At 42.0% G+C, this 15,453-nt stretch overlaps 1 protein-coding gene across 1 annotated transcript in view; it reads right to left on the reverse strand.

Moving 5' to 3' along the window:
• Positions 1-15,453, reverse strand: part of CNTNAP2 (contactin associated protein 2) — a 1,334,251-nt gene that overhangs the window by 1,230,531 nt on the left and 88,267 nt on the right. The window lies entirely within an intron of this gene.

A 15,453-nucleotide genomic window follows, 5' to 3' on the forward strand; every position in this document is an offset into this window, starting at 1 on the left:
CCAATAAAGCACCTCTCCCAAGAAACCTCTTGCTGAGGCTTTTCCAGCTGCTCTCTGAGAGCTTTTTTGAACTATCCCCAGAGGACTATTGCTCCATTGCTGTTTGTGTAGACCTGCTGTTTGTCTAGTTTCATATTTAAAAATTGTTATATAGTATTTCTATTTTTTATATATATCCCTGTTTCTTAAAAAAATAAATGTATCCCTGTTTGTAGCACTTACCGCCTGATCCTTCCCCTGATTCCGAGTCCGGGTTAACGGGCGGGGACGGTTGGTAGGGGATCTCTGTGAGGGTGATGAAGAGATCCTGGCTGTCAGGGAAAGCGGGAGTGGGTTCGATGTCGCCTGCGCCGTCCTCAACAGACCCTTCCTCATCTTCCCCATCGGCGAACAGGGAGGGGGAACTGTCCCGGTACACTATTCCGTCCTCGGAGTCCACCGTCACTGGTGGGGCACTGGTGGCAGACCCACCTAGAATGGCATGCAGTGCCTCGTAGAAGCGGCATGTCTGGGGCTGGGCTCCGGAGCGTCCGTTTGCCGCTCTGACTTTTTGATACCCTTGTCTTAGGTCCTTCACTTTCACGCGGCACTGCATCGCATCCCGGCTGTATCCTTTGTCTTTCATGGCTTTAGAGACCTTCTCGAAGGTCTTCGCGTTCCGCTTGTTGGAGCGCAGCTCCGAGAGCACAGACTCCTCGCCCCACACAGCGATCAGATCCTGGACTTCCCGGTCAGTCCATGCTGGGGACCTCTTTCTATTCTGGGATTGCCCGGACTCCTCTGCTGGAGAGCTCTGCATCGTTGCAGGTGCTGCGGAGCTCGCCCCGATGTGCAACCAGAACGTCAGATTCAAACCGCCCAGACAGGAAAATGAATTCAAATTTTCGTGGGTCATTTCCTGTGTGGCTGGCCAGAGAATCCAAGCTCGGAATGCTGTCCAGAGCGTCAACAGAGTGGTGAACTGTGGGATAGCTCCCGGAGCTGCTAAGTTCGATTAGCATCCACACCAAGCCTAATTCGAGCTAGCAAGTGCGAATTTAGCGTTACTCCACCTGCCGGGGTGGAGTACCAAATTCGAACTAAAGAGCCCTCTAGTTCGAATTAAATGGCTTCCTGGTGTGGACGGTTGAGCGGTTAGTTCGAATTAACGCTGATAAATTCGAATTAAAGTCCTAGTGTAGACCAGGGCTTACACACACAACTTTAAACACATCCGTGACAGAAATCCCAACTCCATCCAGTCTCTTTGGAGACCATATTGTATTAAGTTTGTGAATTGTTGTGGGTCAGGGATTGTATAAAACTCCACAGCTCCTCCAGGAGCTAAAACAGACAAGGGTGATAAGGTGAATTACTCAGGCTGTAAACACATCCAGAGAGGTGCCACTCCCGGGAAGATCTGAATATACTATGTTTTTCTGAGACCAACAGACAAAGCAAGGACTTTTGGCATAAAAGGCTGAGTTTAAAATGACACATGACCTTCTTTCTGATCCAGCAAATGGACAGGACTTTGTGTCCAAAAGGGACTCCAACCCTCGCAGAAAGGTGGAGACACTTTGGCTTACTATGACCTCATAAGACTGATGGAAGACCTCCGGTAACCCTTTAGGAACATTTATTGTTTTAGTATATTTTCTTTGTAATGCTTTTATTCTTAGGGTAACTATTCTCTGTTTAGTAACTGGTACACACTATTGTAGCCACTAGGGAAGGATTAACCACAGGTGCTGGGCCCCATTTAAGACATGCTGGGGAAATCCAAGTGAGGTATGGAAGGACTGCAAGCCTAAACCCCCAGTCTGCAGAAGGAGAGACATGAGTCTCCCACTGAGAAAGGTGGTTGCTGGGAGCTTGAAACCTTAAGTGGGTGCAAGGTGCAATCAACTCTAACTGTGACATCATCTTTAAGTGCTTTCCTGAATAGCGACACTTCCCCTGACTTGGGGCCATCATAGGTAGATTGGTCAGAAAAGAAGGCATAACATTTTTATTATGTCCTGATCTCACAGAGACCACAGAGGCTTCTGCACACATCCAATACACACTGGGCATGTTTAGTGGCTAAATAAAGACATTAGCAAAGTCACGCCAGCAATGCAATTGCAAACAAAATAGCTATACAAAAAGGAGTTAATGTAACAGGATTCTTACTTTGATACGTGACAGAAAACTTGTTCCAGTCCCCTGCTCTAACTATATGATATACTTTATTATTAATTTGTACGTTAAATTCAGTCACTGAACTCTGTGGGAGACAGGAAACTTGTATCAAGTCAGCCATGTGCATACACCCCCAAAAAACTATTCCTTCCTGATGAAGCTTCAGAGGGAGTGGCAACTATTTGAGCCCAACAGATATTAGAAGCCCAGCACAGCTCCGGTGGGTGAAAGAGAGAGGGTCAAAGACAGGTATAATTTACTGTAAAAGAAAATGCCACTTGTTGAAATAGGTGTAGCTAGGAAGAGTTCTGTCCTCCCAACCCATCTATCATAAGCGTTAGGGAATCTACAATACAGTGGGTTCCACCTACTTTGAGTTCCCTTTCAAAAGAGTAAGCCAGAGAGTACTTTTGTAATCCCCTGGGGAGTGTGTGTTACAATTTTCCTTTATGTGCCCGGTCCACAGAGTTTAAGTATTTCACAGCTAGAGAGCCTTAGCTGTTCAGTTCAAGCTGCTGTAACTCACTGTTTTAGCTACTAGCACCCCAGTTCAATTGGTGCATCAGTCATGATAGCAGTGGCCACACCTTCTTCAAGGTTTCAGGAGCCATTCATTCTCTTCCTCTGAGTGCAAATCTGCCTGGGAGTTGTTCCCCCTGCTGGAATATCACGAGGAATTATATATTCAGAATACCTCCCCAACGTCATTTCCCCCCGCATGAAGCTAAAATGAATTTTTAAAAAGGATAAATTTCCATTAGTTACTTGTAGCTTTGTCCCAGATGCACTCTATTATGCTAAATAAAATCAAATTCCTATTTATATAGTGCTGTGCATCCATTGGGGGAAAAAATCACAATGCTTCTCTTTCTGAGAAAGATCAACCTAAAATATAATTAATGAGGAAGACTTTCAACACTCAGGATCTGTATCCCTCGGTGCAAACTAAGTTCCATGTGAAATGTTTGATGGGGAAGGAAGCCACAACATGTGAAAATTCCTTTTCTTCATGTTTAATCTGATTTCAGTTTATAATGAATCAAAAGGTTGACCAGGGTTCAACCAACTTTTACTCTATTCTGTGCCCAGGTTGAATGATCCTAGGCACATTTTAAGTGCAATGTGTATTGAAACCAGGCAAAAATGCTACAGCTGTGATGGGAAATCTGGCAAAATATGGAGGTTTCTAATGGATTTCAGGGTACTGAGGTGTGTGGTGGTGGTGTTTTTTGTTTTGTTCTGTGCATTTGGGCAAACTTGAAAGGCAACAGGAAACCTAAACTGTCGTCAGGTTGTGAGGATAAGAAGGCCCTAGATGGGCTAAAAAAATAGAAATGTGTATGAAATATTTGCACAGCTCAAGTGAAAAGTTTGATTTTTACTTTGTTTATTTAGTAAATTTGTTCAGAGCTATGCATCTCAATTTGTAACCAGTTTTATATACATTCAGTGAAGACTCAGAATTCTCCCTTCAATGTGATATGGACTGCAGTGAAGCATATGCTAAATTTTGCCCCTAGATATTTTTTTTTATAAGTGTCTTCTACTTCCTTTGGATACATTCTCTCTAGCCAGATAAGCAGGGAAAAATATGTTGTTACCATTGACTGATAGCAGCAAAATTTCTTCCTTTCCAATTTGCATATGTTCCATCCCACTTTAGAACATTTTTTGCTGTTTTTGCCATTGAATGTTATCTTCAGTAAGACCTTCCTCTTCCCTCCACCCTCCTATCATCCACAATAGGTCACTTAGTCTCTTGCTTAAATTCTTGAAATATCTTTTGATAGCTATCCACATTGCTTCCAAGTTACACCCTCTCTTTCATGTATGGCAAAGTTACAGTTAACTATATTGCTATTTCTGATTTTAAAAGTCGAAAACAGAGGTGCCAAACTCATTAGGTGAAAAGGGCAAAATTCTTTGTTTAATTCATATAGTCCAAGGCCAGAAGGCACCATTGTGATCATTTGGTCTAACCTCCTATATAATGCAAGCCATAGAGCTTCCCCAAAATAATTCCTAGCATCTTGTTTTAGAAAAACAAACATCCAATTTTGATTTAAAAATTGCCGGTGATGGAGAATCCACCATGACCCTTGGTAAATTGTTCCAAAGGTTAATCATTCTCTGTTAAAAATTTACACATTTTCAGGCTGAATTTGTCTAGCTTCAACATCCAGTTAGATTTCTTTTTCTCTGCTGGATCGAAAAGCCCATTATTAAATATTTGTTCCCCATGTAGATACTGAGACTGTAATCAAGACACCCCTTAACCTTATCTTTGTTAAGCTAAATAGATGAGCTCTGAGTCTATGGACTGGAATACAAATTCCAGACTTCATACTCCCTTCATACCACAAAGGATTCCGCTCCCCACCCCCATCACTTTATGTCAGTTGGAGGTTTGCATAAAGAGGAAGGGAAGAATACAGCCCTTAGGCCTGGTCTACACTGGGGTGGTGTTGGGGAAATCGATCTAAGTTACACAACTTCAGCTACATGAATAACATTGCTGAAGTCGACGTACTTAGATCTACTTACCGCGGTGAGTCGACTGCTGCCGCTCCCCCATCAACTCTGCCTCTTGCCAAACTGGAGTACAGGAGTTGAAGGGAGAGCACTCGGGGATTGATTTATCGCATCTTATATAACTTCCCTCTCTCTTCTTTCAAGGTCATCCTGTTTCTCCCTCTCTCTTCCCTTATCTTTGTGACTCTCCTGTTCTTTCTTTTGCATTCATTTATCTATGCCAACTCCTGATCTCTGCTTCCCGGTGGGCTTCACTCCCACCTTCTTGCCCATTCCATTCAGCAATGGAAAAACTAGTGTCAACATTGAAGGGTCACCACCAGGCTTTAAAGTTGACACTCCTGTTAGCTGAATGGAGAGTGGGGGCAGCTCATCTCTTTCAAACTTACTGCAACAGGCTGTCTGCAGCTTCAGGTAATTTACTGTATTGGTTTACACTGGGTTCACATTTGGAAACTTGTCTTCACACCCATGGGGTGAATTATTATTATTATTATTATTAAAGAAAGTGGAGATCTTCGAGAATTGGAATGTGTCTTGCGGGCAACATAAATACATCATGACATGGTGTGGCTCAGGAGCCATATGTTTGATATCCTTAGTCTAAAAGAAGCCTCGAGAAGAATTCAAAGGGCATTTTGCGCATTACTTCGAATAAGGGCTGCGTACAAGTCTAGGCTGGAGCTGTAGGGCCAGGGCTATGAAATAATGAAAAAAGGTGCCTAATGTAAAATTATAGACCTCTCTTAAAATTCCTGGCCTGTCTTTCAGGAATAGGGCCCAATTTGAGTATTTTTAGTTTGGGCAACTGACTTTTTTGACCTTGGCACTCTAATGGCAGAACTGCAGCTGTGCATCAGGCTTTGATTGAAAATTCTAATTTTAGGACAAAAATCTTTGACAAAACACTATCTAAGTGCTGGGAAAGTAATTTTTTCAGATCCAAATTTTTCTGCATACAGCAACACAGGCTTCCTTTTGCAATTATGATGCAAGTTTTTTTGATTATTTCTTTATGAACAATTATCCTTGAAAAAGCAATGGTTTTCATGGACGAAAAATAGGCACCATATTTTATTTCTTTTGTAAAGTTCCAGAAGTTTTACTCAACACTCAGGTTTCTCCCATTCTTAATCTGAGTTTATTTACGTACCAAGCTTCAATTTGCTGAATTAAAAAAAAATAGACAAATTGTAAATGCCAGGAAAACAGATATAATGTAATCAGTCAGCTTGCCCTTAACCATAGTGAAATGCAGCTGTTAAAAACAAAACATTTCCCCTCAATATATTTAAAACTTATTACCTAAAAAGTATCACGAGGAATGCTATTTCATTTTTAAAAAAAAAATAAAGCTAATGACAAATTTCGAGTAATAAAAGTAATTATGACCAAACAATACCCAGGAGAAAACCATTCTCTGCAATGAAATGCTCCTACCGCAAACCTCACAACAACAAAGAGTTACAGAAAGAGATGCTGCAAGCCACTTGTGAGGATAATTGAAAATAATGACCTTGATGTCTCCTATATACAGCCCTTTTGGCTTGCTTGCTTGATAAAAACAGTAACACTTATTTGTCAAAGTTATCAGGTACTATGGAAACCGATCAACTCTGTAATGATACAGCCTAGAGATCCCACGCACATTCATCAAAGTAAACACAGGTGACTTAAGCATGTAAGGCCATCTGTCTGCTGCAAGCCACCACCCTGCTGTGGTCAAGACAGCTACCTGACAGTAAATCTTTAGCCTGTTATATATTCTCAGGACTGAGAAAACATTTCCTGCTGAGTGTATCTAAATGTTTATATGTTAGGACATTATGTCCATTACTATGAGTAGAGTTCAGAGTCCCAGGCACGTATAAAGCAGGATATTGCAGAATGAATGAAAATAAAGAGTCAATCTGTCTTGTCAAGAAGTGCTGTCATGACAGGAAGAGGAGCATGTTTACTCTCAAAGACATAAGGACAACTCCAGGCATTTTTTTTAGTTATGTAGAGGATGGAGGCAATAGAATATTGGGCCAGCTCTGTGTCTGACATCCTGAACTCTGACACATGCTCTTACTTGCTGATGGTGCTGAACGCCTTGTGGAATCTATGGCATTTCCACTGGAATTTTCATTTGTACTTTCAGCTCTACTTGTACTGGCTCCATTCTTGTACTTTACAACAAGATATAATTATGACACACAAGGAAAATCAACCCAAAAACCTTAATAAGTTTTGTAAACTAAACTGAGCCAAGTGGGTCAAACCTGTCCTCTCCCCAACATCTAACTCACTACACAAACCCCACACTTTGTACCTAACATACAGCCTGATCCTACAGGGTGCTGGGTGATCTCAGAAACCACATACTTGTGGCACAGGTTACAAAAGACCCAATCCAAAGCCCATTGAAGTAAATTTTAATCTTTCCTTCATTGATCTTTAGTGTCCTTGGATTTAATGGGCTATGGATCAAACCAATCGAGAACCAAGTACCATGATTGGAGAAAAGTAAGCTGTGGTAAGCTCTAAGTTCTTAATGGGAGTAAAAGCAGGGTCTCAATTAGGAAAGGGAAAAGTTGGAAGATACACTTCCCCTCTCCCAAAAGCCAAAAGACTGGAGGAAGAAATTGGGATAGAAATGAAAGGGCTGTTTTTAGCTGACAGATCCAATTAGATTCCCCCCCCTTTTATAACTTGTATTTCTAGTTTGTTGTACAGTATTACAGTGGGATGAATTTCTCTGTATGTATTTAACTTTAATGTAATTTATCAAAAAATATTAACTGAAAGCTTCAATATCAGTGTAGAATCCTACCACTGGTGTGCAAAATTAAAAGATTTTGGGTTGAGAAGCAGCCAAAGCAGGGACATCTGGACACACTGAGAACTTTCTACAGTTTTGACTGGACTTCCTGCCCCGTGATGATTGGCTGTTTGCTCCAACCTTCTCCCTCCTCTCCTTCCTCTCCCTGTCCCTAAAACTCTTCACTTCAGCTTAATTCCTCACCTGCCTTCTTATTCTTTGCTCCCCTGTCCTGTCCCTCTCACCTCTACTTTCCTACCCTTTTCTTCCCATTTAAAATATGTCTCCCAAGTAGCCCATCAAAATAATGATAATGGAACCAACAAAATTTGCCTCCATCACATTTTTCATTCTGCTTGTATGTCACATCTTCCCCCACCCCAACTTGTCTCTCTCATCTGTTTCGATTTTAAGGTCTTTGGGGGAGAGATTGTGTATTATTCTGTACAGTGCCTAGCACAACGGGACCCCATTCTTGGCTGGACTTTAATCATTACCATAATAAATGTGAATGATAAACATGAGGCGAGCAATCAGAGGGTGGATAAATTTCATCGACACTATCCAAAACTTCTAAGCTGCAAAATTTGGATGGCACCCTGTAACAGGATGGCACCCACCTATCACAAGCGCCCCTTCTGGTCGGGTTTGTCTGCAGTCTTCAAATAGTCCCAGCCTTGATATTGGGCCATACCCCCAAGGCTTCCTCCCTGGAGGCAATGATTTCATGTTCTTGGTCTACTCTGTTCCCAGCTCTCCAGGTGGGCCAATAAGTAGTTCAGTTCCCTTTCTGGGGGTTTCTCACTATCCAAGTGTAGGCCAGATCCCCAGTGGCTTATGGGTTGAGGGAGCGGAGGAGAACCCAGGCCCATCCACTACTTCTGGTCCAAGCTCACAGGTCCTAAGAATAGTAGCCACACATTGCCATGTCCCTCTAACAAAACCACCCTCATTGCCCTGGGCCACTTTCCTGCTACTCCAGTCTTCACTGATGCTTACCTCAGGGCTCATCTAAATTCAGGCCCAGCAGCCAGGCAGGAGCTCTCTTTCACTCCCCCAGTCCCTGGGAACACTGAGCTGTCCATGGTACTGCAGTTCTCTTTGGCCAACCAGGAGCACCGTTCACACTCCTCTAAACTCCAGCAAGGAACTGTCTCTGGCGCTCCTGGGCCTTGACTGGCTGCTTCCCGCCTTGGCTGTTTGGAGGACTCGTCTACTGCTCCTTTCTTGGCACAGGTGTCCCAGAACGGGTGTTTGGGCCCAGTCCACCCCATCACACAGTCTGGTAAGAGTCCACTTCTATGAGAGACCTATGGAAATTATTGCTTCTAATTGGGTCAAGGAAATATAGCTTCTCTTTCCCTGTATTTTGGCATTTCTGGTTCCAGCCTTGAAACAGAGATGCTGAAGTATTTAGAAGTGAAACATAATGGAAATGTTAAACAGAAATTTTAACATTAAAATAATCTTCAGGGAGGTTCTGTTCAGGCTTGACTATAGAAATGAACAAAGATTTTTACAAAGTGTGACAGGTTCCCCTCCCTCCCCCAAACCAGATGGTGAAAAATCAGGCCCATCAGAAAACACCTTTTTAAATCAATGGTCAGCTACCACTCAGTTCATATCAATAGAACACGATCAGGCTTCCAGTTACTAATGGTTCCCCAGGTTTTCAAATAGTTATAAAATGAACCTTCATGCTGAGAAGAGGAGTCCACTGCTCCACTTTGCAAGAAATGTAAATATTTGGCTATAAGCACACACCAGTATGATAATCTATCCTGCTGCTTTTGTTCCATTATTTCTGTAATGACTTAATAGTAATACTATTGTTCCTTCTGCAGTTAATCTTCTAAAGCCATTACCAAGGATTAATTGGCACAGAGATTCACAGGTATATAAAGACATAAACAGCAAATCCTGATATTGTAGAACATAAAAAATATCTTGTAGTTTTGAGACTAATAAATGGACCTGCAGAAAGCAGCATGGCTAGTGAGCGAAATCACACTAAACAGTGATGGGGCAGGTATTTTCTCCAGTGTTATTGTACAATAGGGAGCCTATAAATTATGAGTAGCGACACAGTACTATTATGATGAGTTATGATGCATCTGTACCACTGCACTGCTTAGGTTTTTCTCCTATTCTTCACTCAGAGCTCAGTGAATTTCAATGATGTTCAAATAGTTCAATCAATACATAGGCTGCCATTTGAAATGGCACCCTTAGATGGGCCACTGCTCCTACGAAGACTTGATCCCAGACATTTTGGATCTAAAGCAAGAGTTTCAGTAGCTTGAGCTAAAACAATTATAGTCTCTTAGTGCCTGCATCCAATAGCTGACTCAAGCTTCTATGGAATGGTCTAGTCACTGGAGCAGGATAAAGATCTTGCCAGTGCGGGTTACAGATAGCTCCTGTTTTTCAGCATTTAGCTTTAGACTCTCACAAAGGCCCCAAAAGCAATTTCAAAAGGCAAACATCTACTAGTAACAGCCACCTAGACACACCAGTCCCTTCACTTGCATTTATTCTTCTAGCACACTCACAAATGTCACTCAAAATTCTCCATTTACTTTATTTTAATTAATGGAATGTAATAGTAAAGCTACTACAATACTACTATGGATTACTACTATGGATCTGCACTGATGGGTGGCAGTACTAGACAGAAGCTTTATTAGCTCCAGGAATAAATTTTACATGTATGATTTAAAAAAAAATTAAGTATATTGTGAATTCCCCAGTAACTTCAACCCATGGTAAGGGACAAATCCTGCTTCCATGACTCTGCCCTCACTTAGGGAGAGATCCAAAGAGTATTCTGTCTAAGGACTGATCAAAATTGCAGTATCCAGTCCTATATCATTATTTATTAGTGCAATACATAAATATCAGGTTCTTTCCCTGAGAAACTCATAACATACTGTCCTGAACTCGCTACTGTTAGTCAAAGTGAATAATCGTTACTGATCTCTGAATAATCCTACTAAAGTCATCCAACTGGCATGAGTAAAATCTGCAAGCTATAGTTCTATATTACACAAGGAACATCCAAGGATGATAAACAGGGCAGGAATGTTGATCATCAAGGAGGAACAAAGGTTACATTAAACTATCATGATATACTGTTGTTGAATACACACCTTATTGGTTCCTTTTAAATACTCCTGGGGGAACTGTGCACCACTATGCATGTGCAGAATTTATGTCCCCTGCAGAAAAATGACTGACGGGGAAGCAAAAGGAAGCCCCTAATAGCAGTCACACAATGGTCCCTAGCAGTATGTTTTGGGTGCCCAGGACAGCCAGCAGAGAGGTAAATCACTGTGGGGCTTGGGGGCAGGACTGGGTAAGAACTGGCTGGTGGCTCCTACCCTGCTCCAGGCTCAGCTGCTAGTCTTCCTCCTCAGCACAACATCCGGGGGTGTGTCAGACCGAACCCCAGATTTTTTCCCTGGCTGTAGGAAGCCTCCCTGCCCACACCTGGTGCATCAGGCATGGAGAGGCAGGGCCCTGGGGTGTTTCTGGGGCAGGCCCAGTCCCTGCGCAGTGTCAGGGTTGGGTGCAGCCTCACCACTCAGTCCGTGTCCCAGGGGGGAGCTGCACAGTGATCTCCCACCTCTGTGCAGCTAGTGGCCTGTTGCTGGAGCCTCCACATTTATTTGACAAAAAATTTGCAGAATGTTGCAGAATTTTAAAATATTTTGGCACACAATTTAATTTTTTGGTGCAGAATGCCCTCAGGAGTATTTTAAAATAAAAAGCCTGCACTTATGCTAATGTTATTTTTAGGATTTATAGCAATACAATAGTGCACGAGTGAGAGACCATTACGTGCACAGAGATAAAATAGTACATAAAGAAAATTTATCTTTCAATTTTCTGAGCTTTTTAATGGGATTTAAATCCCAAACTTAATGGTACATTAAATTCTAATGAAAATGTTAATCTGGAGAAAGTTGGCATTAGGGAGTTTCTCTACCTTATATGTGACTGCTTGTGATGGTCATTTTTCAGTAGCAGAAGACAGTAAGATAAATGATTTTACTGAGAATGAGTAACAAAATATTTTAACGAGGAGCAGCTCTTTAAATAAAAATGCTCCCACAGTTATACCACTTGTCACCAATTAGCTTCTCTTAGCAGGAATTTTTAATTCTCTTTTAAGAGCAGGCCCAGCTTAGTGACAAACCATGCATCATCTACATCGGCGGTCTGGAGAATCCATATCAGAAAAGTCTAGTATTAATCAAAAAGAAATACAAACCTGTAATTTCCTGTTCCTTGAACTTTGTCATTTCCCCATTCATGTGTCGACAGATCACTCTCCCTAGTATCTTTTACAGTTATGGATGGGATTTCCAAAAATGACAAAGTGACTTAGGAGCACAAGTGCCACTGAAAGGCTCTTTTGAATATTCCACTATATAGAAAAAATGAAAATGTCTAATACACTTTCTCAAGTAGAAGCTTGCCTAAACCTGGCTCCTACTGTATATTGCTCAGATGCTGCTGTCTCAGCCTTTTTGAGTATAAATCCATGGCTTTGTATCAAAACAATCTAAACATGCAAACTCAACTTGTATGTTAACAGAACATTATTTCAGATATCAGTGATCCTGTTCTCCTTCCACAGGTCGAGCTCTGTTTGACTGTAATGATAGTTTGGATTAAGTAAGGAGGGCATTTTAGATTTTCATCCGGTAATGACTTAGGGTATGTCTACACTGCATTCAAAGGTGCGACTGCAGCATTTGTAGACCTACTCAAGCTAGCTTTGATTTAGCTACCTCAAACAACAATAGCAGTGAAGCCACAGTGGCAGGGACAGCAGCATGGGCTGTACAAGCTCACTTGGGATCCCGTGAATGTATTCAAGCAGCTGCCCCATGTTGCTGCAGCTTCCCTGCTATTGTTATTCAAGCTAGCTTAGCTCTACAGCTACCTCAGGTATGTTTGCACATACTGCACTGCACAGCACTTTAAGGAGGGTCCTTTGCCGCAGCAGCGCTTTAACATTGTTGCCCCTTTCCTGCCCCACCCATCATCAGCCCTGCCAGTACGGTCCACCGGCAGGGCCGCCGACAGGGGAAGCAAAAGGGGCAGGGATGTTAAAGCACTTCAACATGGGCTGCGTACGGGCCGGTACCGACTTCTTACCGACATGCCATACCAGCTCACTTTCACCCCTGGTGACAACTCACAGATACTGCTGAGCAAGTTATTTCTACTACATAATTTGATAAACTTAGCCATTCGTGAGCATATTGAATAAACTGGAGAAAATTGCAATGTTTGAATGTATTAGGCAATTTCAAAAAACTATATCAATTCATCACAAACATATCTACAGGGATTTAATAATCAGGCTTCACTGGATATTTGTGACTAGTCAGACAAGTCTCATCCTACCAGGAAACTGAAACAACTTCATATAAGTGCAAGTACTCTAGAGCAAATATTTGCAGAGGTGAATTTAAAATTCAGTTGAAATCCACTTTCCATGAATATTTGTGCCAGTGAAGCTTGATGGCTCAATGTTCATTGAAAGCAAACACAAAAGGCATGCAAACGTAGCAAAACCTATTAAAAATTCAAATCCTAGTAGAAAATATTTCACACAATTTGCCCAGGTGTATTCACAAAATGGACATTTTGACTATCTTTAATTATGAAATATCCCCAAGAAAAGATCCAAATAAAAACCAGTTCTCAATACTAATATATTTATTTGACCTGCAAGGTCAAATTTCTCTCTCTCTCTCTCTCTCTCTCTCTCTCCTCTATACCCTATCCCTTTGCTAAAAACAAAAAGATACTTTCCCAATCATCCATCTAGTAACACTTAGGATTAATGTAATTAAAATGGGAATTATCCTATGAACTTCAGTAATGAAGCTCTCTATTTTCCTTTGTTTAATGCATATAGTGGAAATATCAATAAAATATATTTTAGTATTTTTGTTTTTAATTTTTCCAAATACAATATACCAAAATACCAGATTCATCACAATACACAAAGCAAATAAAGAGTGTTAGAATAAAAGGAGGGGAGGAGAAGTGGCATCTATCTTCAGGGTCCACTTTAATCACAGAACTCTAGAAAAAGTCAGCGCAAGTAGCTTTGATTTTTAGGGGGCTCCATATCAATAAATTATTTTATCATTGCTTATTAACTTTTTCCAATAAATTAAATTAAATGCATCAAGGGAACTCAAAACAAATTAGCTCTCAGCTGCCTCAGGTCTTAAAGGTTCGAAACATGATTTTGTTTTCACTCCGTAGATTCTATAAATATGCATTAAACATGAAAAGGGGCGGGGGAGAAAGGAAAAACTTGCTTTGAAATCTCTTGGGAGCAAATATTTCCAAATCCAAAAGGCAAATATGTCCCATACAAATTCCATTATTGCTGGTCTTCATGTCTAGCAAAGCATGATAGGATGCATTATTACACAAATTTTTACTTTATAGTTTTAATCCCATTTTATCTTCATTTTTGTGTGTATTGTGGTTCATATACACAGTTCATGGTACATTCTCTTATGTTTTACAAGGGGAGGAAGAAAAGAGAATATTAATTCTTTCTAACCCTGCCAACAGCTGATGCACTACCTGCCAAAGGGAGACACCACTCAAGCATAATCATGAGTGCTTTACTGGGTGGTGTTGGGCTTCTCAGGCTTGACTTTCCCTTGGAGGGGCTTGCATATGTTGTTGGGCTTTGCTAAGCTTTTCAAGGCAAGTTTCATCCTCAGCAGGGCTCCAATGAGAGGGATGGTCCATTGCTTATGGCACTAACCTGCAATTGGAATTGACTTCAATTCCCTACTCCACCAGACCTCCTGTGTGACCTTGGGCAAGTCACCTGGTTTCTGTCTCAGTTCCCCAGCTGTAAAGGGAGATAATAGCACTTCCCTACCTCTTGAGGTAGGGCACCCTGTTGAGGTGCTCAGTTACTATGGTAATCAGGGCCATATGAGTTAGGTGTCTCCGTTCAGATTTTATCTTTTCTCATACTGAAAACTGTACCTTACTCCATGAAGAGTAACACTAAAGATCAGTACCACCACTAACGGAATAAAGAACTACTCAACATGAATAAGGGTGATAGAATTTGGCCTTTGAGCAATTATGCCATTAGATTGATGAACACTGCATGATTACCCTGTAAAACTGCCAGAATGTTATTTAAAAACATCACTCAATATAATGAGGATTCTCTTCTGCTTATTTACACCACTCTAAATTGGATATGAATTGATGTAGATTACATTGGTGTTGATTGGATGAAAATCAGGACCAGCGCCTGTGATTTTGAAAGATTCTAGAAATTAGAGCATAGGGTTGAGGTTTCAGACCCACATCATATACTGCAGGGGTGGGCAAACTACAGTCAGGGAGCCACATCCAGCCTCCGGGCTTCCGCCAGGGAACAGGGTCTGGGACTTGCCCTGCTCCACTGCTCCAGCCAGGGAGTGAGGTTGGGGGTTTGCTCCGCGTGGCTCCCAAAAGCAGCAGCAGCATTTCCCCACTCCAGCTTCTACATGTAGAGCCACCTGGCTGTGCCTCCCCACTGCTTCCGGGAGCTGCCTGAGGTAAGCGCACCCAGTGCCTGAACCCCCGACCCCCTGCCCCAGCCCTGATCCCCCTTCTGCCCTCCAAACGCCTCAGTCCCAACCTGGAGCACCATCCTGTACCCCCAACCCCTCATTCCCACCCCAGAGCCCGCATGCCCAGCCAGAGCCCTTCCTCGGTCCCAACCTGGAGCACCATCCTGTACCCCCAACCCCTCATTCCCACCCCAGAGCCGTCCCTCCACACACACACTCCAAACCCCAGTTTTGTGAGCATTCATGGCCCCACCCATACAATTTCCATACCCAGATGTGGCCCTCAGTCCCAAAAGTTTGTCTATCCCTTTTCTAATGTGTCCTCCATCTTTCAGC

The sequence above is a fragment of the Mauremys mutica genome, chromosome 2 (assembly GCF_020497125.1).
Source record: "Mauremys mutica isolate MM-2020 ecotype Southern chromosome 2, ASM2049712v1, whole genome shotgun sequence".
Taxonomy (NCBI): Eukaryota; Metazoa; Chordata; order Testudines; family Geoemydidae; genus Mauremys; species Mauremys mutica.